This window comes from Tamandua tetradactyla, chromosome 7, assembly GCF_023851605.1.
Source record: "Tamandua tetradactyla isolate mTamTet1 chromosome 7, mTamTet1.pri, whole genome shotgun sequence".
Classification (NCBI taxonomy): domain Eukaryota; kingdom Metazoa; phylum Chordata; class Mammalia; order Pilosa; family Myrmecophagidae; genus Tamandua; species Tamandua tetradactyla.
Genome location: NC_135333.1, coordinates 173497897 through 173523058, shown reverse-complemented (window position 1 = coordinate 173523058; position 25162 = coordinate 173497897). Strand labels below are relative to the sequence as shown.

General features: G+C 44.3%; 1 pseudogene; it reads right to left on the bottom strand.

The window, feature by feature from the left end:
* Positions 1 to 472: 472 nt before the first annotated feature.
* LOC143690737 (uncharacterized) overlaps positions 473 to 25162 on the bottom strand; it is a 29679-nt pseudogene continuing 4989 nt past the window's right edge.

Sequence of the window (25162 nt, the reverse complement as noted above, 5' to 3'; positions counted from 1 at the left end):
ATCCTCTCACCTGCTTTTCTATCCCACTCTCAGCCAAGGAATCCTCCATCCTGGACAGCACGACCTGGGTTTATGGAGGTTGACATAATAGTAGCAGAAAATCCTTAGTTTGGGTCTTCAGTTGCTCAATGTTCAGTCTTGAATATGTGGAGAAAACACTACCTGAAAGCATCAAGGGTTTCTGATTCATTTGCTACTCAAGCACGTGCAGGGCCCAGAGACCAGGAGCGAGCACCTCAGGCTCCACCTTCCAATGCAGAAGGGTCTTTCCTTCCCATCTGTCGCTGGTTCCCCTTTGGTCTAGTTACCGTTTCCTAAACCACTATTTCTCTACCTGTAAAATGGGCACAATGCACTCCGTCTCCTGCGGAGCCTTCAAGGAGAGCGGTGGACGTCCAGCTCAGAACCACCCCCGTTGTATGCTCCCTTCTACCTCACTGCATCTTATTAGGGTCAGAGGAAGAGCAGGGGCTCAGGCCAAAGACGTCAGGGCTCGAGAAGCGCTGCTCAGCTGCTCCTTTTTCCTGCTGCTTTGTGCCTGCTCTCGGTGGGCTGTTTTGTCCTCGGCTCCTGCTGCCTTCAGGGTCTCCGTAAACACAGTCGCTAAGAAACCATGAAGTCCCAGGGAACCAACAGTCTGACAGTTGCGCCACAATGCCTGAGAGGACGTTTCTTTACCAAGACGTAGAAGTGAGCAGAAGTAGATGAAATTAGCTACATCAAAGGTGAAAGAAAGTTCCCGTTCTAGCTGGTTGACAAAAGTGTTAAGAGGTCACTAATTTTTCATCAAGATGGAAAATGGCAACAAGTAAAAGCCTTGATTCCATGTCTGAATGCTCCAGTACGATCTGCCCCGAGCAGTTAGTCCAGTGCTTCTCCCAGTGCTCACGGGCTTATGGGCACCCTGCCGCTGCCCTCCATCCTCATGGATGCTGTCGCTTAGTCCTTACAGCTGCTCTGTGAGGCAGGGACTATTGTGATGCCCATTTTACAGGTGAGAAAACTGAGACAAAGGAAGGTGAAACAATTTTCTCAAGAGGTAGAGCGGGGAACCGACTTGGGCAATCTAGCTCCAGGGCGGCCTGTCTTGTGAGGGCATGTATGGACGGTGATGGTGTCGCTGCCTTGTTGTAATCCTGAGGGTTCCCCCAACCCCTCCTGTGAACCCCGCCGCAAGTGAGAGCCTGGGAATGTGGGGAGTGTGCTGGGAGGACCCTTCTAGCTTTGGCCTTGTTGATGCTTTGTCCCCTCTGGTCCCAACCTTCCCCAAGGAAGGACATCGCTTTATCCTGCCAATGGACTTCACCCTTCTCAAAATTCTTTCAGATTCCCCATGCTGTCTCCAGCGCCCTGGGAGGACATGGAAAAGAACAGTATTCCCGCTGGACGAATATTCAACAGCAAGCTTATTGATTTGCCCAAGAGTGGGGAGCTGACTATGGAACGGGAGCCGCCGTGGAACTGGTCCGAGGCTTCCGAAGGTGCTGGTTCCTTTGTCTTCACAATGGTGTCAGAGTGGGCACAGCTGCAATACAGGCAGAATAAATTCTGGGAAACTTGGGGGTTAGAAGGTCTATAGGTAAAACCAAATCAAATCGTGAAGACATATAAAGCTAAGGGTATTATGTATCAACTTTGGAGTGCTGGGAGCCAGTGAGTAAGTTATTTAGTCTCTGACTCATTTCCTCACCTGTAAAATGGGGATAATAAAGGACTGGTTTTGCAGGAATGTCATGAGGATTTGACATGTTAGCATGTATGAAGTATTTAGAACAAACCTGAAGTGTATGGAGAACATCTCCTTACTTAAGGTGTCAATACAATGTTCATTGCTGCTGGTGTACACTGAGCAAATGCACAGCAAAATGTATTCCTAAAATCATAAAAATCTGTAGGTAAGGACAGTTATTCTATGCTGCTTTTCCTAAAGTGGTTGCTTCTTTATGATTTGGAGGATCTCAGCAAACTTTGGAAATTTCACAACTTTGTATCTGTCTTTGCTAAGGGCTTCTCAAGTGTCAGAGTTTTAGTGTTGCTTGGTAGGAAGCATTGCAGTTCTTATGAACAGGACAGGATTGAGAAATGACACTTTATGAAAAAAAAATTCTCACTACAGAAGCTTAACACCTGTTTTATTCAACAACCTCGGTTACTAATTCTTAGTTCCCATTGGTAAATTTCCTATTAGACTTCTGACTGGCCTACTTCTTATTTGTTAGAAATAACTTCCATCAGAGGAAATCAGGCAGAAAACCTTGTGAACATATTTAACTTCTTATCCTTTAAGAAATTATACTTTGATATTAGAAGTTCAACTTTGTTGGATAATGAAATTATCATGGTGGAACAGCCATAGAAATAATACATACAGTAATTCTTCTCTGCCTATTGTGAGCTTTTGCTATTCATAAATTTTAGGGCCTTAGATATTAGATACACTTACGTAAGGCCTCACGTACGGTAATTATCTTTTGGCCAAAGAAAAAGCCCAAACGAATGCTAAGCTGCATTATCGCTTGGCTTCTGACATGCGCTGATAATCAGATTTTCTTGCTTAAAGCCTTGGTGCTGGAACAATGCTAGCACTGTCTGTGCTTCCCGATATTGCCCTTAATTAGAAAGACCAGAAACACAAATCTGAATTATTTCAAAATCTGGTTTTCATGGTCAGTGGTTTGGAGGGCTTAACTTTATTACAAATAAACCTGGCTTTATTGGCTAATGAAATCTGAAATGCGAAGCCTGGGACAGGAGGGAGTGTAATACTCTGATGTTTACACATCAAAATACCCAGTGTGGGCAAAGTGTTTTGTAATAAATCACTGGATAATTGAATTATGATTCCTCTGTCCAAGTATCATCCTGGAAGGAACTTGAGTTTGCGTTTTCTTGAGGGGCAGCATCTGGGGTTTGATAACATATGCATCAGTAGCTTTCAAGGAGCTGTTGACCCAATTTACCTTTCCCCCTGGGCCAGTCATCTTGTCCCTGTTGTCCGTGGGGCACATGGTTAGAAGCATGTGATGGTCAGGCCTTGCACACATCTCCACCCTTGCTGGAAGAGGCTTATTCTGCAGCATTCACTCTGGGCTCTTTGCAGCGTAGAGGGATCTGAGTGACGAGGAGATAGTTGTGTTTCGTTTATGGTCTTGTACAACGAGGACTGACAACAGGCAAGGATGCCTGACCCCATCTGAAGGGCTTATTAGTAGTAAGGGGGAAGACTAACTTTGTTCTTGTTTTGGAAAATATCAGAAAGCCAAGTACTAGAATTTATAAGGGCCTCAGCTGGTGTTAGTAGTGATCATGTTATATGTGCGATATTGTAGATGCACAATTACACACACACACACTACACCCGTTTCTGTGTGGTGGCGGGTCTCGGTGGCTTTGTGTGTTCCAACTGCATCCCTGCTTAGTCTCTGCTTACCATCTTCCTATAAGACCCCACCCTTTTTTCTTTGCAAGCACCATCTTTTCCTTTTCCGCCTCTTGTCAATATTTTCTTCTCACTCATTCCCTTAACCCGTTTGTACCAGACGCTTTGCCATTGCTTTCTCTCTTGAATATTCACGCTCACAGGAGCTCCTTTTCCAGCTCCGCTTCCCAGATGAGAGCATGGAGCTTGGAGGGTAGGACCACATCCCTGGGATCCAGGAAGTGGTGGGACCAATCCCACCTGAGGTCTGATTGGTCCTGAGCCCCACGGCCCTGGGCACAGGGCTGCCCTGCAGCTTCTTTGGGATTATTCATTTTGTCTTCACAGCAGCCCTGGCAGACTCTCCCTTCTCTCCTGCGACTTGAGTGTCCCCTGCTGGGGCAGGGCAGTTGTCTTGGTGGGAGTGAGAAGCCTCACCTTTAAACCTCCAGGAGAATGATCCTACAGAAGGGCTGGGGGCCTGTGATACCCTGGTCAATGTACCAGGTAGGTTTCATTTAGAACATCTGGATGGACAATCTGGGGTCACCAGAAAGGTGTCCAGAGGGTGGGCGGGACATCTCACCTGTGTGGTGTAGGAGAGTGCACGGAGAGGGGTGTCTGTTAAACGTAGGAGACTGGCCACACCTTGACCCCTTATTCCTCTCTCCAGACCTCACCAAGATGGTGTTAGACCAAACTTTCCAAATCGCATGCTGCAGAGGGGTCCAGGCAGGCAGAGTTATCTGTCCATCGGCCTTCTTGGTGGCCTTGTGGCATTTGGGACAGCAAGGCCAGGCCAGAGCAGTGGCCTTTGATCTTGGGCAATCACATCCATTTTCCCAAGAATTACCTGCAGATGTGAAGCTCTTATGTTCACATGATTTTGAAAAAGATTGGAATGCACTGCTTTAAAAACACAATGCATTCACCAGCAAGGACAAACATTTAAAAAAGAGCAATTTCAACAGTTTTTTAAAAACTAAAGTTGGTTAAAAAGTGGTAACTGAGTTTAGGGAATGGACTAAGCATCAACACAGGCCTGTACAGGGGACATACAAGGAGAGGGGAGGTTTCACGTTATCTTCTAAAGCAGAGTCAGCACAGGGCTTAGAATAGGCAGCTATTGAAAGTCTATTGAGCTATTGAGAGGAAGTTGAGATGCAAGGCACTGTTTCCCTTTGGCTTACCTTGCACAGTCAGAACAAGGATTTATTCCCTGGGAAAATTAAGTTAGAGAGGGCCCAACTCAGTGACACCAGGCACAGATGTGATGTGAGGGCTCAAAACTGGGAGTTACTTGCAATTTTATGTAGTTGCCTGTGGGACTCCATAGAACCCTCCACGTACCAGCCCAGGAATTGTTTACCTGCCTCTGGGATGGGTTCATGGAGAAACCGGAGAAAAGACCCTCATGTTGTGACAGTGTGACAGGAAGTCTCATGAGCTCATCATGCCGCAGTGAAGCCCACTAGTCCACGGGTTCTGTCCAAGCGAATCGTGAGTGTGCAGTCGGCTTTTTAGGATCTGTGCAATGTCCTTTTGTCTGATGGTTTGGAACCTTGTGAGCCACATGCAAAACTGACAAGGTTTTGCGTAACTTGTTGAAGAGAAACATTGCCAACCTGGGCTAAAAGGGATAGAGAAGGGACAGAGTAAAGGAAAAATCAGTTCAAGGGCAGAACCATGGAAGTGGAGGCCTGGATCAAGGACATCTCCTCAGGCCAAGAGAGGGGCCTACTCGGGTGTGTGGAGAAGGTGGGTCTTCCCCCGCGTTGGGAGACAGTGGGCCTGTTGCCCTGTGGCTCAGGAGGAGTGCTGCCACCCAGGGCTCTGGGAGGGAGGAGCCTGTGTCCCCATGACCCTGGAGAGCATGACTGCTGCCCAGAGCTTGGAAGGAATGGGTCGGACACTCCATCAGGCCTGAAGGACAAAGCATCCTTCAGCAGATGACTCAGAACTTGAAATCTGATGGAGTCCTCCCTGCAGGGTTTCTGAATAGTTTAGGAGCAATGATCCTGTTTTCCTTCCGTGGAAACATTTATTCTATGCCTGCCGTGCACTGTATATTGGAAGCAGATAGCTTGTTTTCTAGACTCCACCAGTCCATGGACAGAGGGAAGCTGTGCTCCAGACCAGGACACACCCAGAACTGATTTTCATGAAACTTTGTACTAAGCATCGCTACTGAAATGACATAAGGATCTGGGATCTTGTGGTGGAGTGAACGTGTTTTGCATATAGAAAGAACATGTCTTTGGGGGGTCCAGAGGGTGGGGTGCGGTGTAGTTCTCTATGTACCCCAGAAAATATGTTCTTAAATAGAATGCATTCCTGTGGGTGTGGACTGAGTGTAAGTAGCACCTTTTGATGAGGTTACTGCAGTTCAGAATGTGTGGCCCACTTTGATCTACTGCTAGAGTCCTTTATAAGCGAGTGAAATTCAGACAGAGAGAGAACACTACAGAGGAAGCATCCAGAAGCTGAAATCCACAGGACCCGAAGAGAAGGGGGAGCCCAGGAGACCCTGCCAGTGACAAGCTGGGGCCCAAAGACTGCCAGCAACCAGCCCCCACACACCAGTGTTGGCGGAGAAAGCATTGCCTTGATGCCTTGATTTGGACTTTCTTTTAGCCTCAAAACTATAAACTAATAAACTGGCGGGTTTAACCTGATCCATTTCATGGTATCTGCCTGAGTAGCCCAGAAAACGAAAACCGTGCCTTACTGTTCAGTGTGAACGTGTAGTCAAGTGTCTCCAGAACCCCAGAGGTCAGCCTCCAAGGTGAGATGAGCACACTGCGGTGAGGAACTCAGAGGGAGCTGGGACAGCACAGGAGTCAGAATGACACTAATCAATACAAATCTGAGCAAATAACAATGAAACCTAAACCCTAGATTAAAAATACTTTGGAGGGTGGGCCGCGGTGGCTCAGCGGGCAAAGTGCTTGCCTGCCATGCCGGAGGACCTCGGTTCGATTCCCGGCCCCAGCCCATGTAAAAAACAAGCAAACAAACAAAATACAATAAAACAAGAAAATGTTTAAAGATGTTTCCCTTTCTTCCTTCCTTCCATCCTTCCTTCCTTCTCTCTGTCTTTCCTTCCCTTCCTCCCTCTCTCTTTAAAAAAAAAAAAAAAAAAAAAAATACTCTGGAGGAAATATGGTGTGATAAGAGAGCCATAAAATTTAAGAACAGAACACCATAAAAAATTCACAATGAGAACAAAGTAAATAGGCATTAGAAATTAAATACATTATTTAAAAAATTTGTAAAATAATCAGAACGGCCAGAAGATAAGTCGAGGGACTCTCTTAGCAAGTAGAACCCCAAATTTCTACAAATTAGAAAATAAAGAAGAAGTTAGACATTTTGTGGGATTATCCCAGGAAATCTAGTATCTGATTAATCAATCCCGAGAGTTCTGGGGTGGGGAGAGGTGGTGGTGGGGAATTATATTTTTTTCCAAAAGAAATTTCTTGTAACTAAAGTTTAGGAGCTCCAGATTGCAAGGACCTACTTGAGTTTCCAACATAAGAATACTGATACTCAAACATTTTGTTATGAAGTTTGTTTCAACAGTGACGAGATCATAAAGTTTTCAAACAGATCACAAGGGCATGTAAATCAGAATGGCTTCGGACTGCATCAGCTTTTTATGCCAGAAGATATGTCTTTGTAAATTCAAGAGAACTCAATCTTGAACCTAGAATTCTATTTTAGGCAATTTCCACCAACCTAGTGGAAGGTAGAACAAGGAACGTTCAGATATGTGAGGTTTCAGCAAGCTCGTTCCCATACCCACTATTATGAGGAAACTACTAGAGGATGTGCTGTCATAAAAGGAGGGAATACCAAAAAGAGGTGGCATAGAATCTTGCACATTTTTCTGGAGCCCTTCTCCCCACGTCTGTCTACCTTTTGATCTCACTCTGGGGCCAGACCCAACACAGGGGGAGAGTGAAAGGAAGTCACAGGACAGCTGCTATACCCCTGACAGGCAATGGTCCAGAGGGAGGTCAAAAGGCAGACACACATGGGAAAGAGGGCCCCAGAAGAAACAGAGATTGGAAAATTAACTGAATCAGTATTACTTAGAAAAAAATGTTTCATTTTTGATGATATGTTAGTACATTTATAAAAATTTAATGATAGGTACAAAGAAAACAAAACAAAATATGGGGCAATTACTAACTAGATAAAAATGTCTAATGAGAAAGGAAACATAATCAGAGGATATTTAGTAGTGAATGACTTTTACATGGACATAATACTGCAATACTGACAACTGGTTTAACCAAAATTATGGTAAAATTATTTGGGGATGACAGGGCAAGGGAGACAAGGAGAAAGTGAGTGTGTGTCTGGGGAGGGAGCTGGAGCCAGCTGAGAGAGCTAAGTCCTCATCTTCCACAGAGGAACTCAGTGGGTGACGCCCGAAAATAATAAATCGAGAAAGACTTTATTATTGATTTAGAAGTGGGGAGGTAAGTACATCAGAAGAAATAGCTGAAAGTGTTGAGAGTGTCTGCCTTGAGAGCACAGGATCTGAGAGTGAGGCAGTGTGCAGTTAGGAAATTATTTTTCTATTTCAAGACTTTTAGTGCTTTTGAAAACCATTTGCATGCTTTACTTTAGTGAATAAAACTTTTTTAAATAATGATTTTTAAAGAGTTAACAACGGGAATCTGGGTCTTTTCTTTTACCTACTTTGCTTATTATATTTGCCAAAGATTTTAATTACTTTTTGGTGCACATTTCTAGAAAAAAATGTGGCTAATTTTTGGTTTTGGTTTTGGTTTTAACCAATTGTAGAAATCTTTTTATGGAAGGTGTTCTAGTTTGCTAGCTGCTGGCATGCAATATACCAGAAATGGAATGGCTTTCAAAAAGGGGAATTTAATAAGTTGCTAGCTTACAGTTCTAAGGCCGAGAAAATGTCCCAATTACAACGAGTCTATAGAAATGTCCAATCAAAGACATCCAGGGAAAGATACCTTGGTTCAAGAAGGCCGATGAAGTTCAGGGTTTCTCTCTCAAGTGAGAAGGCATATGGCAAACACAGTCACAGTTTCTCTCTTGGCTGGAAGGGGACATGGCGAGCACGGCGTCATCTGCTAGCTTTCTCTCATGGCTTCCTGTCTCATGAAGCTCCCCGGGAGGCATTTTCCTTCTTCATCTCTAAAGGTCACTGGCTAGTGGGCTCTCTCTTCTCGTGGCTATGTCGTTCTTCTCTGGCTCTCTCTGAATCTCTCTCATTCTCCAAAATGTTTCCTCTTTTACGGGACTCCAGAAACTTATGAGGATCCGCCCAAATGGGTGAAGACATGTCATCACCTAATCCAGCTTAACAACCACTCTTGATTAAATCACATCTCCAGGGAGATGAGCTGATTACAATTTCAAACATACAGTACTGAATAGGAATTATTCTGCCTTTATGAAATGGGATTTAGATTAAAACATGGCTTTTCTAGGGGACATACATCCTTTCAAACCAGTACAGAAGGTCTTTTTTGTTTCTTATTTCTGGGAAAGTTTATAGACTTTCCCATAAAGGCTTGCAAAAAACAGACATTTATCTGATTAAACTCACTTTAGAATAAAATCTATGTCATCTTCTCTATATTTAAAAAACAGATCTCTCTGTTGATTAGCTAATTAATTTATGAGTGTATTCATTTATCTTGTAAATATTTACTGAAAACCTTCTGTGTGCCAAGGACTGTTCCAGATGCTATGGAAATGGTAGTGAATAAAACAAACAGAAATCCCTGCCCTATGGAGCTTCCATTCTGGAAAAGGGAAACTAGGGCTTCTGTGTGTGGCTGAGGGTTGAGTAAACTGCGTGTGGTTGAGGATTAAGTAGGCTCTGCATGGTTGAGGATTAAGTAGGCTCTGCATGGTTGAGGATTAAGTAGGCTCTGCATGGTTGAGGATTAAGTAGGCTCTGCATGGTTGAGGATTAAGTAGGCTCTGCGTGGTTGAGGATTAAGTAGGCTCTGCATGGTTGAGGATTAAGTAGGCTCTGCGTGGTTGAGGATTAAGTAGGCTCTGCATGGTTGAGGATTAAGTAGGCTCTGCGTGGTTGAGGATTAAGGAGGCTCTGCATGGTTGAGGATTAAGTAGGATCTGCATGGTTGAGGATTAAGTAGGATCTGCATGGTTGAGGATTAAGTAGGCTCTGCATGGTTGAGGATTAAGTAGGCTCTGCATGGTTGAGGATTAAGTAGGCTCTGCGTGGTTGAGGATTAAGTAGGCTCTGCATGGTTGAGGATTAAGTAGGCTCTGCGTGGTTGAGGATTAAGGAGGCTCTGCATGGTTGAGGATTAAGTAGGATCTGCATGGTTGAGGATTAAGTAGGATCTGCATGGTTGAGGATTAAGTAGGCTCTGCATGGTTGAGGATTAAGTAGGATCTGCATGGTTGAGGATTAAGTAGGATCTGCATGGTTGAGGATTAAGTAGGATCTGCATGGTTGAGGATTAAGTAGGCTCTGCATGGTTGAGGATTAAGTAGGCTCTGCATGGTTGAGGATTAAGTAGGCTCTGCATGGTTGAGGATTAAGTAGGCTCTGCATGGTTGAGTAGGCCATCCATGGTTGAGTAGGCTGTGCCCAGCCCAAGCATATTGGTGGAGAGGGTGGTGGTGTGTTCCAAATTACAGAGAAACAAGAGACGAGATGTGCGAGTTAAGTGCATATCATGATGACCTTGCAGGCTCTACTACTAGCGTTTGTCTTTTCCTGAATGAGTTGGGAGCTATTGGAGAGTTCTGAGAAACAGCATCATCAGACATCACCTTCCAAGGCACCCTCTGACTGGTGTATGAGAACAGACTTCAGGGATGGCAAGAGCAGGGGCAGGGAGGCTATTTCGGAAGCTCCTGTGGACAGCCAGCTGACAGAGGTGGTGGTTTGGCCAGGATGGTACAGATGCAACGATCATGGGTACAGCTGAAGGCCTGAGAATTTAGAACCCAGCTCTACTTCGTGCTCACACTGTGTTTTGCATGAGTCCCTTTATCTCTGTACATGGCTGAAAATGTCTGTGAAACTGAGCTCAACACTTATTTTCAACAGAAGTTGTATATTAGCCAAGAAGTCATTTTGGTCAAGAAGCTGTTTTTATTCCTTTAGAAAAAATGTTTATTCATCCATTTCTTAGACATTTATTGAACATCCATTAGTGTCAGACCTTATTCTAGGCTGGATGCATATATGTCAGAGTTAAAATCTCCACCCTGCACGAGCTCTCTGTATAGGGGAAAATTAGGAGAACAAACAACGTCAAAAACCAAAGAGCATGGTAAGTGCCGTGATCACGGCAGGAACAGAATGCACAGTTCTGTTTTATCTGTCAGTCTGTCTGTCTGTCTGTCTGTCTATCTATCTATTTAACCTACCTACCTACCTGCCTAGACCACGTACTTTCCTAGAAATGCCTTTAAGTGGGGCAGACAATATCAGGTTGCCACAGTCCTGTGACTGACTCCCATTTCTCTTAATTGCTTTATGTTGCCTGACCCTCCTAGGCATTTGCGTTTGCTAACTACAGCACAGATCTACCTCAGCTTCTTCACCTGCAAAGTAAGAAAAGGACCTGCTCTACTTGCCTCCCAGGTTGGATATTAGGATTAGATTGAGGTACCTGTGACAAAGCTGTAAATAAGCAAACTGCAGCATGGGGAAGCAATTTCTAAATTGCATTTCTAGGAATTTCACCTGTCACGTCCCATGTGTCATGGGTTGTAGGGCAGGAGAACTTGACCACTCTAAAAATGTGGGTTTGATGATGGCACACAAGGACAGGAGTGCCACCCGTTTGCCTCGCCGTCATAATTGCCCTCACCACCATCACTACCGTCATCATCGTTAATCATCCATTAGACTCTACAAAATTCTCAAAATTATCTATGCATTGTAGAGGCAATATTTTGTTTAACTTGAGAAAACATGTGGCCCATTAAAGACACCCAATAGAGGTAGATGTTATTTTCCCTCAAAGCGGCAGGAAGTGACCTTTGAGGACAGAAGAAGGTACTTCCAAATGACAAAAGGTGAGGAATGCAGAATTAATTCATGTGTAGGAAACGCAGATATAATTCATTTGGCTCATAATATTTTATCTTGTCCATTTGACTGTGAGAATTTAAACATTGGACAAAAAGTGATATAGATACAATCAGGGCCAGCTACATAATTTGTAGGTCCCAGTGCAAAATAAAAAATGCAGGGCTCCCTGTCCAAAAAGCAGGGAAAGAAGTGAAGTTAATGGTACTAAAATATAAAGCTTTTTCCCTTGAAAATATTTTATTACTTATAAAATATAATCAGGTGGTGCAAAGGTAGTTCAGTGGTAGAATTCTTACCTGCCATGTGGGAGACTCGGGCTCAATTCCCGGTCCTATGCACTTCCCAAAAAACAAACAGGCAAAACAAACATTCCGCAAATGGTGCTGCCATAACAGGAAACTCACATGGAAAAGTAACGAAAACTGACCTTGCCTTACAGCATGCAAATATATATATCAGGACAATCTCAATATTTGAATATGAGCAATATGAACTTACAGTCTGCAAAAATTGATATTTTGATGTCATAATTTTATATAATATAGTAATGATAATAGTTTATTGATCTGATATGTTGATTAATTATAAGTTTTTTTCCTGGCTAGCTTTATGAAAATCCATTATTATGTCATCACAACTGGTGCTTCTAGCAACTTCATTTTCAAGCTCGCCAACAATTTTTGATAATTTTTAGAAGAATCTCTTAACTGATGCAACTGTGACTAGGGCTGTCAAGAGTATTTTATAGACTGACAACACTGGGATATTTCTTATAAATTACTTTAAATTATAAATTTTAGTTTATATAGAGATGATTCTTATAGGATAGACTTTCTAAAAAGATTTAACTCTTCATGCAAATCAGCTTGGGGGCAGATCTGAATTTAACTTTAAGTGTAAATTTGTGCAATGGCATTCTAATGTTTCCCTGACATTCCCTGTAATTTGTAGAGGTTGTAACAAGAAACCCAACATGGTTTCATGATTTGTATCGAATTCTGAACACCTGTTACGCAAGTCCCTGGAGCTCTTTCCAACCCAGTGCAAATTCAGAGGCTGGCCTCAGCTCCCCATCCCATGGCTTACATATAGACAGACAACAGTGAAATCTCTCTTTATCTACATAGAAAGGTTGGTAGCAAAGATCATCTCTTTCACATTTGGGAGAAGTACATTATCTAGGATTTTTTTCCTTGGATGATTAGAGAATGAGTTGTCCTTATGAGAACTGACCAGTTTTACTCACAGTAAAATAAACTGTCCATGACCACAGGCTGCATCTCAAATCACAATGCCATCAGTACGTGCCTCTGGGTGCCAGCAGACCAGGAGAATGCCACTTGGTCCGACTGTAGCTCCGGGAAAGGAATTCAGAGCCAAAGACAACTTGTCTCCTTGGTGACATGGCTGTGGCAGCCTGACTTGGCAACCTCTCAAAGTCAGAACTCATTCCCAATAAATCTCATTATACCCATCGGTTCTGAACCCCGATCACTGCAGCCCTTAGAATATGAGATGCTCCTGTGCTCAGTCAGATCTGGGCCTTACCCCTGGAGTTGGTGGCAGGCAGGGGCTTGTCCTAACACAGCCACATGGATTGAGAAAGGGTCTTCCAGTGCTTATTCCAGAAGGTGGAGTAAAAGTAGGTGGGGCAGCAAAAAAGTAACAAATGTCAGTTTAGGGCAAGAGAATAGGCTAACATTTTACACACAAATTATTTGCTCCTAAATCCAGTTTGACATCGGTATAGATAGACAGTAATTGGCAATGATCCATTTGATGCTGTGTGGGCGTAGGTGTGAAATGATTAGGAAACACAGTGCCTGCCCATGCAAAAAAAAAAAAAAAAAAAAAAAATCACACCGAACATGACCGTGCTGCGTCAAATGGGTAATGCTTCATACAGAAGAAATGATAGATTTATTCACTATATTTAGAGCTTTGGATTCAGATTCTAAGGGGTCATCCTTAACCACAAGATGAATTTACATTTGCTAAAATCCCATCCTCCCTTCTTCTCCTAATGTGCGTTAAAGAATGGTTCTGGATTTCAGCAAAACACAAATTCAGAAACTTTCTACTAAATAATCAGGCTGTTGAGATAGCCAAACTTATTTCAGGTCTGTGATGGTGGTGTTTTTTCTTCAGCGCTCTGATGCCTTTTCCCCTTTTCCCGTGCCCCTAACAACAGTTGCAGTCAGGTGCCCTGGAGCTGACGCCTCCCTGACTATTGCTCGGAGAGAGCGAGAACATGCCCTCGTTGGCTGCTGGGTTGGACACTGGTTCCTAAAACCAAGCAAGGAGCTCACAGCAACCTGGGCAAACAGACAGTTGAAAAGTACAGGTGCTGGGAGTATGCACAGGACCAAAATCAACAGGACTCTGGAGGAGAGTGGGTCGGATAACAAAGAAAGATAACATTCAGAGAAATTTATTTCTTTTAAATATTTGCAATCTGCAGCCCACGGCACATGTGGCCACTTGGCATTGTTTCCTGACAAAGGGGAGGGAGGGCAGTGGTAAGCAGGGGCTGGGGAGGCCCGTGGCGAGAGCTGCACCGCCCACCAAGAAGGCCAATATTGACTGTTCTTGTATCTTTGTGGTGAAAGTTTGTTCTTCTTTAAAAAACACTTACATGGGGCTGCGCTTTCGTGTACGGAGCGTGGAGCTGCCTGCAGCCCATGAATCCACTGAAAAGCAGCGAGGTCTCCGTCCTGACTCGGCTCCCCTTTCCTGCCTGCGATGAAATGTGCAGTGCTTTAAGGAGCAAATGCCCCTGGCTTGTGACATCGCCAGTCTTTTCTCCATTCATTCTTTTTTTTCCCATTGCATCAGCCCTTGATGAAAGGTATGATTTGAATGTCATGCTGCATCCAATGTTTTAAAATGCAGTTTAATTCCGTTGGGTTTGGCTCCGTGCGCGTGTGTGAAGCATGTGTCTGTGTTAGGTCCAGGAGCAACTGAGGTAGGGAAGAGGGGTTTGCTGCTCTCCCCTTTCAGGGCCTCAATTTCCCCAGTTTGTCTCACTTAGGTTGCAGAGGGGGGAGTGCTGTGAGGTAGGGCTGAACACTGGATGCCAGGTCGTGACTAACCTCCCGCGCCATGGAAAGGGTCGCGTATCTTAGGTCAAAGCTGGTGAGCATCTTCAGTGAGCGTCCGGATCAGCTGGGGGTTCTTAAACTGCAGATCCTTACCCCACAGTCTGAGTGCTGCAGGCAGAGCTCACTCCCCTTCTCCTCTTCCAACCCTCCCTCCTTCAGCCCTTCCTTTCTACAAGCCCTGTGCCGACGCTGCCTGTGTCTGTGGGTCATGCTCTAGGCAGTAAGAATCTACTTATTACTTACACCAATCACCTGTGATATTTGGTAAAAATGTGCATTCCTGGACCCTGCCCCAGACTTTTGGACTCAGAATCTGAATGTTAACATGTTCTCTAGGTGATTTAATGCACAATAAAGTTTGGGAAATACTGCTGAAATAATGGAAGCCATTGAACACTTAAGAAGGCAAGTGAGGACGGAAAGAGAATTCCACTGGGGTGCTCCGCCAGCTGGGAACCTGGTCAAGAGACTCAGGCAGAGGGACCAAGAGAAGGGAACAGGCTGGGGTTCAGAAGGTGGGGATGTTGGGGCTGGGTCTCTGGGGAAGATGGGGGCTGACGGGCAGGAGGAGGCCAGGTGGACTTCCATGCTCTGGTTGGCTTGAGCCAGCGCCAAGGTGGGGAAGCAGTGTGGGGAAGGGCTGGAGAATGGGGGGCTGCAGCAGGAAAAGAGGATGTGAGGTCTGCCTGCAACACTTGCTAGTTACATGGCTTGGAAATATGCTTAGCTTTCCATCTGTGAAACCGGGAGAGTGGTTGTTGTGAGGTAGCCCTGTCCCACTTCGCAGAGGTGGGAACCATGGAATAGGGAGGGCAAGTCGCCCCAGCTCGAGCAGAGGGTGGGGAAGAGTTCCCACCTGGACTCCCATGACTTCACAGCTCCTGCCCTTGGCATTGATTTCAGCTCTAGATGGTCTCCAGGTGGAAGTGCAGCCCACACAGCCATGCAGATATGTCCACTCATTTCACTTTTTCTCAAGGTTACTTACTGTCTGAATCCCTACTTTGCCTGAGGTACCCCCTCTCCTTTTAAAATTGTGGAAACCTACTGCCTTTCACCTCTCTTAGCTCACCTGAGATGATTTTTCAAAAAAGACTACACTTTCCATCAAGCGACTTGGATATAAAGACTGCTGGTAGTGAAAAGCCCTGAGGCTTATGGAGCACAGGTGTTGGTCTCCCCCAGCACGCGCAGGGGGATGGCTGTGTGGGGGCTGAGTTGGTGTTAACTAGAATAAGATCAGATTGCCCACACGCACCCATGACCTTCGTTCACTTAATTAGTCATCTAATACCTCAGCATCTCCTTCCCGTCTTCATTTTCTGTTATGGTTCTCTCAAGGTGGCAGAGTCTGAGTTGAAAGTTTCTGCTCAACCACCGCCCCCAAGCCCTGCCTCTCCCCGCTCTGACCCTCCGGCTGGTCCCCCGGCTGGGAAGACCCCCCCAGCCCCACCCGAAGTCACGTGGCCTCCCCACCCCCCTTCAGGTCTCTGCTCCAATCAGCCCGACCCTTATTTCTGCATACAATCGGCATCTACCCTTATCCTTTTTCATCCCCCTTACTGCCTTCTTTTTCATTTTAGCAGTAGAAAAATCTCCATTTAGTTTAAAATAGATGCATTTTTTTTCTGGGACCTCCGGTAGAAGTCAGTTTCATAAAAACTAGGGCTGCATCGATTGCGACTCCAGTTTCTGGGACAATGTCTGGCATACAGTTTAATCAAGGAAAAAACTGTCAAATGAATAAGTTCACCAGTTTACTTCTTTCATGAAACACATGAGAAAGATGAGCATTTATATGTAGCTGGAGTCAATTACATTAAAAAAAAAGGAATACAAATACTTAAAAACCTATAGATGGGGGTGGGAGGGAGTTCAGTGGTAGAATTGCTGCTGTCCTGCGGTAGACGCGGACCATGCGCTTCCTCCCCACAAAAAACAAAACAAAACAAACAAACGAAAAACCAAACCAAACAAAAATTCAACAAAATGGTGTTGCAGTAAGGGGACACTCACATGGAAAAAGAATGAAATGTGACCCCACCATACAGAATACAAATGAAAATATATATATATATATATATAAACACACAATTTGTTTAAGGGAGTAAGAGTGACAGGTGGTTGGGCTATTTTGGGGGCCACTGGCCTCATTTTATTTTGTTTTTCCCTCTACCTCATACCACGGCCCTTGTCGTGAGAGACAACTTGTCCTGCTCCAGATTCATTGTTCATATGAAGAATTTCTCCGAATTGCCTAAATTTAGTGAACTGCACTTTCTGCATTTTCCAGATAAATTAAAAAGTAATCCTGGGTGGGCCACGGTGGCTCAGCAGGCAGAGTTCTCGCCTGCCATGCCGGAGACCTGGGTTCGATTCCCAGTGCCTGCCCATGCAAAAACAAACAAACAGTAATCCCAAGAAAGACCTTTGTTTTCAGAGAAACTCTGGAATATGCACAGGTGAAAACTATCAAGACTTCACTGAAGAGCACCTGAGCTGTGCTTCAAAGTGGCAGCAAAAGAGGAGATGTGTTGGCGGACGAGGCCGGTGAGCCCAGAGGGCGCCTGGCTTGAGCACGGGGGACCCGGGCTCCTTGACCCCGTGGTGGCCCTCCCCTGCCGGCCTCCGCAGTGGCTCCGTTCCCAGGTTGGCCTGGTTGGGGGTGGCTGGGGATAAGGGACTGGCCGCTACGGGCAAACGGGACCACTGGGGCTGCGAATGGAAACATGCTCCCCTGTGCCCCCGGTGCCGCTGCCCCTACCCCTGCCCAGTGGCTCCGACGGCCGGTCCTGGGGCCATTCGTCCACCCTGTAGCTGGGTGCCTGGGGATGGAGCTCCAGGTGGCTTTGCTGCTCTTGAGGCCAAGGAAGCAGAGTCCTTGATGGACACCTGCACTGAAAGTGCACAGAACATGGGCATGTTTCGGGGTGTGAGAGGGAAAGAGAGAATGAGAGACATACGTAAAGAGATGGTTCCCCAAGCAAATTCTTGCTTATATGTATTGGCACCAGTGCTCAGGTGATGTGTTGTTGATTAGCTATTTCTAAACAACACTGTCATCCCTGAGTGTTATGAAGATGACCTGGAGCCATCCGTAAATTCCTCCTTGAGGACCATTTCCCTGACATGAAAGGTTAAGTGAATTTATATACCCAGAGAACAATTGTTTCAGGGTAACCAGAATTGGTAAAGCAGGTATTAAAAGAAAGACGTGTCATGCAGTTTGGGGTGTCACAGATTTACCAGCAGCTCCAACCAGTGGATGGGGGAGCTCCCCTGAAGGGAAGGCAGCACTGGGGGCTCACACAACCAAAGAGCACGCTGGTGGCATAAAGGAGTGTGCTGGCCGCGTGGAACAGTGACCCATGTTTGGCTACCACCCGGCCAGGGCTGGACACACAACCCAGACTGGCTTCGTGGACTATGACGGGTTGATTGAATTTGGAGCTGGTGGGCTGTGGTTGGTTTACCTGGTGTTTGGGTTCTTGGGGAGCACAGCCGACAGGCCAAAGGGGCTAAGGGAAAGTTCAGTTTGCTGATGTGCAACTTAGCAGCAGTGGCTCCATCTTGGACCTGTGTGCATTACTTCACATGGGTAACTCCTGTGCTTTTCTCTTGGGTAATTTATTCTTTTAGAGTGTATTCATTTATTTATTTGTATTTATGTATTGGCAAGTTTATGCCTTGTGTGTGTGTCGATATCAGCATGCTTGAAAGGTATGGTTGATTTTATAATAGCTTCGAAGTTTTAGAGTAATGCAGTTGGAATGAGATTTGAGTAGCACATTTTCATACCACTTCTTTCTCTCTAAGAAACAAAGCAAAACAAAACTTTCAGCAGGTAATACACTCACATGGCTCAAAAACCCAAACAACCTCAACAAAAGAGCCGCAGAGCAGCAGGACACCTTTTTCTTCTCCTACTCCAAGTGGCCCTTCTCCCCAACCACCAGGAAACCACTGCCGCTGGTTCCTTGCTCCCCGTTTCCTCTAAGCGAAGAGAAGTGCAAGGAGCAGCAGTCCCAACCAACCCAGTGTCTTCACTGACATCGTATCTTGGAGGCTTTTCTCCATCAGTACTTTGAGAGCTTTCACATTCATTTTGTGTGTGTGTTGTGTGGAGCTTGCCATTTGCTTACCTAGTATCCTTTTAAAGCAACTTTTTATCGCAACACACATAAAAATGTAAATTTCCCATTTTCACTTCTTTCAAGTGTATAGTTCAGAGGTATTAAGTACATTCACGATATTGTGCTGCCTTCCATTACAATCAGATTTTTATGGATAGATCTCAATTTATTCGGCTAGTTTTCTTTGGTGGACACTAGTGATTCCCCAATGAAATAATACGGGTTCTATCTTTTAGAACTTTGATGACACATTTTAAAAGTGGGCTCGCCCAGTCCACATTTGTTAGTTTTACAGAAAGAACAATGTAGGTTTAGCTCCAGCCGGTTGATGTAACCCAGTAAGTGTGAGGCCGACCTCTTAATCCTTCTCAAGATATGGGGAAGAACAAAGAACATTAATTGCAACTATCACTGTCTGGCAGATATTTGGCGTCAAGATCCAGAAGAACAGCGTTCGTTTGCAAGGGCTGCATTCGTGCTGGACTGAGTCCTACCCTGGTCAGCTGGGCTTCGTCCTCATGGGCTCTTGAAGGTCTTATTTACAGGTGTGGTCCTGCCCCCAGGACCCAGGGCACGACTTGAGCCTGTCTTTGTGGGGATGTGATTCAGTCCATTACTATCAGGATCATGAGTTGAGATTATGGATATACTTTTGAGAAATGCCGTGGTTTATAATTACGTGGTACAATCTCATGGTTCCAAAGTGGTTGACGTTTTGATATTATCTTGAATTGGGAGCCATCAAGGGTTGGGCATGCTGGGCTGAGGGCACTGGTGAGTGTGACTAGGAATGCAGCCTGGATTCTCCAAAGATGAGGGCATCCCTTGGTTGTAGGCTGGCCTCATCCTTGGAACAGATGAACAGCAGCATTTTGGTTCTGGAAGCCAAAGATGCCCAGAAGCAGAACCCCTGCCAGCTGCCAGCAGCATGGGGTCAGAGTCAGCCACAGAGGAGCAGAAGACTGTGGCTGATGTAATTCAATTTGTATCCAGCAGAAGTTAGAAAGCAGGGATTAAGGAGGCAGTTTTGCAGGTAGGAAGGCCACACTCGAGGGGTTAACAATAATTTAAGTGAAAATGAACATGAACATGGCAGGAAAGTTAAAGGGAAGACAAGTTAGAGGGGATGATGACGAGTGATATTTAGGAGGTGACGTCAACAGGACGTGACCATGGATTAAAGATGGGGATTGAGGGAGGAGAGCGAGTTGGCAGAGGGTTTCATGTATCTGTGGAAGAAGCCATTCTGGGAACACAGAAATGGACAAGGCAGAAAAAGTTCCTGCATTCTTAGAATGTGCCTTTTGGGGGAAGGAATCAGTTAAAAAGTAAACAAATAGATAAGCACAATTATTACAGATTTTTTAAGATCTGAAGAAACTAGGTTGATAAATTGCATCATATCTCTTCCAAGCCATCCCCTCTGTTAAACTCCAGCCCGTTTTATAACCCTATATCTCTGCCTTTTCCGGAATAGTGTATTAATTGAATCACCCAGTGTGCTGGTTTGAAAGGATATGTACCATAGAAAAGCTGTGTTTTATTTAATCTTGATTCATCTCATGGAGGCAGTTGTTTCTTTTAACCCCTATTCAGCACTATAGGTTGGAAACTTGATTAGGTTATCTCCACAGAGATGTGCCATGCCCAATTGTGGATATTAACCTTGATTAGAGGGAGATGTGACTCCACCCATTCCAGGTGGGTCTTGATTAGTTTACTGAAATCCTTTAAAAGAGGAAGCATTTTGGAGAGAGTCTTGAGAGCCACAGAGCTACAAGGCTGAGAGCCCACGCAGCCAGGGACCTTTGGAGATGAAGAAGGAAAACATCCCTTCACGAAACAAGAAGCCTGGGGAGAAAGCTAGCATATGTCACCATGTTTGCCCATGTGTCTTTCCAGTTGAGAGAGAAACCGTGAACTTCATCGGCCTTTCTTGAGTGAAGGTAACCTCTTGTTGGTGACTTAATTTGGACATTTGTATAGACTTGCTTTAGGTGGGACATTTTCATGGCCTCAGCACTGTAAACGAGCATTTTACAATTCTACCTTTTAAAAGCCTTTCCATTTCTGGTATATCGTGCTCTGGCAGCTAGCAAACTAGGACATTTATCAAAACAATAAATGGAAAAGAAATGGAAAAAGAAAGAAAAGAAAAGGGATCAATGAGTGAGTAATTGAGGGCATGACAGAGGGTTGGGGGTTATATAAGATACGGCGGTCAGGGACGCTTTCCCTGGGGGCTTGGCATTTAGCCTGAGATATACGTATTTGTTGTGTTCAGAAACGAGAAAGGAAATCAGTGTGGTCAGAAGATAGCCAATAAATAGGAGAGTGACATGAATTGAGGTCACTCAAGAGACAAGCTGAATACTGAAGAGTAGTTTACATCACAATGAGGAGTTTTTAGATTTTATCCTAAGTGCAGTGAAAGGTAATTGAAGATTTTAGGTAGAAATTTGCCATCTTCTGACATACTTTTTTTTATCATACTGTGTCGAAAAAGCGGGAACTCATTAGGTGATTACAGCAAAAGCCCAAGAGAAAGATGAGGTGAACTGGATGATGGTAATGAAAATGACAACGGAAATGAGTGGGTAGAGGTTAGAAACAATTTGTAGAAGAATAAAAGCTCTAAGACTTGTTAGTAGTTAGCCTGTGGGGATAAAGAAGGGTGTAAATCCAGGACCAATCCCAAACTTCTTGTGTGAACAAACTGGGTGATGATATTGCCATTTATTGGGTTGGGGGTTTATTGAGTGAGGATCAGTTTTAGAAAGGAAAATAGAGGGTAAGATAAGGTCTTCTTTTCCCCAGGTAATCAGTCACAAAATCGGGGGGCTTTTGGAGGCTGTTGTTTGATCAGACTGGATTAATAGCTTTCACCATTGAAATGGCTCCTCTAAGTGGATGCCTTTTGACCCACTATTTCTTGAATACTTCCTGCAATCCCATATCCCTGGTATATCTTTAGTTTCCATTCTCCCTAGGACTTCACTAAGCAAAATGCAACAGAATAACAAAAATGACCACAATAATTCATCACACCCTTCAATGTTTACCATGTTTAAATATGCTTTTCTATTTCCCACACCAAGAATGTAAGTTTGTCTCTCTACTCTTTGTATCTGGGGTTGACCATATGACTTGTTTTGGCCATTGGAACTTTAGAAAATATGACAAAATTAGGAACTTGAAAAGTGCTTGCACATTATCCTCTCTCACTGCTGTCAATCCTTCTATCACTCTGTGACTGAGCCCAGGCTATCCTGGTGGGTGATGAGAAATATGAGCTTGTCACCCCAGCTTCCTCTAGACTAAACAGTCTGCTCTTTGTCAGATATGTTAGGGTGGTTATCCTAAAATCTTCAGCCAGAGACACCCTGACCCAGACCAGAACTGCCCAGTCAACCACAGAACCATGAGAAATAGGAAAGTTTGAAGTGATTTACTATGCAGGAAAAACTAACTGATACACCACAAAGAGTTTCCATGGTGGTAACCCATCTCAGACTTACTGCCACCTGAGTTTAGCCAAAGGCTGACTTTACCACCTGGTCTTATTTGCCAATGAATGGTGGGACAAATATAACACCTAGCCAAGCTGGCCAATGAAAGGGATTGAAACTTATCTGCAGCCAGAAACTTGGAGTCTTTGGTCAAAGTTAGCTACATGTTATCTCACTGACTCACACCAGAACTGTGGAACATCCTAGCTCTGATCATGGTGAGGCCAGAAGTCAAACCCTGGATGACTGCAATGATCAAAGAAGACTCGAGTGCATGGAGTCCCAATTGGCCTGGTTGGGTTTTGCCTTCGGTGGACAGATAGAACATTTTTCTTGTAGCATACCTAACCTTTTGGTTAAAAACAAAAAATAATCATTTACTCAAAATAACAAATAGGGATTAAATTGCTACTTTACTTTAAATAGACCAATCCCAGATGGCATAAAGAGAAGGGAAGATGGAATATTATAAAGGTAAGTCTAATTTCTTAACATCCGAGCAGCAAGTTAGCAAAGAGACCATTCTGTCCAACAGAGATGTCGCTTTAGATCTGAACAGACGTTCAAATAGACAAGTTAATAGATGTTATATTTGTTTGTCTTAGAATAATGGTCTGAGCTATAGACAGAAAAACAGTCATCATCATAATGAAGTCTTGGGTGTGGATTGATGATCAAGAACGGGGGAAGATAAGAAGACAGAACGAAACTCAGAGGGATGACACTTAAGGGACATGAAAGGGGGACAAGCTGAGAGGTAGGGAAGAAGCAGGAGGTATCAAGGGGCATAGAGGTTAGAAATACAATCTGAAAGTTTTTTTTTGCATTTGAATGCCAAATTAGCCATTAACTAATTGAGTAATCTTGGGCAAGTTATCTAACTTCTCTGCACTTTAGTTTTCTTAGGTTAAAATGGCAGTAGTAATATTTGTAATTCCTAGGGTTATTATGAGGTTAAATGTTACAATGTATTTAAAATTCTTGAAATAGTGCCTTGCCTATATCAAATGTCCAAAAAAGTATTATTTGTTACAACATTCAAAGGAGGTCACAGGTTTCAAAAGGAGAAAAAGTCTAGTTTTTCTTTTTGAACTAAGGAAAGACAAATAGGAAGCATGCTAAGAATGTTCATTTGATTTACCAATTAGGTTGTCTTGGTAACATTGGCAAGAGCTGTTTTTGTAGAGTCATTAGCTCAAAGCTCCTGAGACTGGAGGGGTGAAGAGGAGACCACAGGTGGTCCAGCCTTACCTCAGCCATCAGCTCTGCGACTTAATGCATGCTGCCCAACCTTTGGGTCAGTCTTCTCAATAAAGTAAAGGGAGGAAAAGATGGGGTGATCTAAAATCTACCACTTTTAATATTCTTCAGTTGACCAATAAGAACCCAGCTGGTCGGTCAGCATAATGTTGAAGAAATTTTTTTCAGGTGAGGATAGGGTCAGTGATCAGCCAGAATTTGTGGCTTCTCCACTTATCCTTTACCTTGGTGCTACTCCTTTTAGATCCCAAAACAGATCAATAACAGCTGGGGATGCAGGCAGGAGTGCATGTACAGCTCACATACACATATATACCTACACACAAATCGTGCTCTCCAGAGGCCAATAAAACAACCAAGAAGACTGGAAATATGTATATTATGCCACAGATTCAACTGATGCTTGCTAAAAACCTGCCCTGTCCAGTGTGCCCTGCTAGGAGTGATGACACCTGGATGAACACAATAGGGTGATTTTCCTTATAATCTGATGGGACGGTTAAGAATTCATAAGGGATGAAGTAGCTGATAATGAGTTATGTGATATAGTTCTACAAATATTTACTAACTGCTGACTCTGTGATAAGCATTGGTGCTGGGTCTTAGGGGCAGCCATAAGAGAAATACTGTGTAGTCTTACCTGCTTAAGGGAGCGTAAAATTATTTCCAACAGGTAGGAGTCAGAAGCTGTCAGCTTTCCTAGCATCCACATTGGCTGATTTCAACAAGGTGACTTCAGAATTTACAGTAGGATGAGGAATCATAGCCTGCAGAAAACAGGGGTCAGGTATGAGACAGGGACTAGCCCAGTTTCTTGGAAGTCATGATTCACTCTTCTAGAACTGAACGTCAAATGGTTCCCAGGTCCCTAACTCTGCTTTGGAAAGGGTTGTGTAGTTACTACCCAAACTTCCAGTCCACTGGCACTGGGAAAGTCTTAGAGAGAGTGGAGACCCTTGCCAAGAACGTTCCCTCTCAGTTTCCCTGGCACTGTCTTGCTCTTCTCTGGAAGCCAAAAAACTTTGTTCCTCATGCTAAAGTTGTGAGAATTTGACAGGACTCATTCAGGTGACTCACCCTCGTAAAGAAATGATAGTTTCCACTGGAAATATGAAGACTTTTGTACCATTATTGCCACTTTCTTGCAAAAAAATCTTGGGGTAAGGTTTGCCACCCACCCACCCCTTGGTGAAAACCACTTTTCATGGGCTGATGGAAATCAGCATTTGGGGGGCACTTTCTACTTGTTCAACTGTGGGGAGAAAGTGTCCATACGAATCCAGGACTTAGTTCTTGGGAAACCTAAGAAGCATCTCCAGAAGGGGAAGGAGGGAGAGAAGAGCACTTGTCCAAGTCCCTCTGCTGTTAGCCCCTCATACAAATGCTCCCTCTTTGTTCCTGTAGGATCTGGGAGAAAGAAACCCAAGCACAAAGCAAAGTATGAATGGCAAGTGAACGCAGCAGTGTTTTCCTGACCCATGTGGGTAAAAGCCACAGAAGTTTCAATTCTGTGAAGAATCTTCTTTAGCATGCTGGATTAATCACATGGATTAATAAAACACAGTCACATTCACTCACTGGTGCCTCCCAGACTTTGTACTTGCCACTCCTTCCCCCTTTTTTTAATTCATGGAACTTGTAGAACAAAAGGCATGGCCTGTTTTATG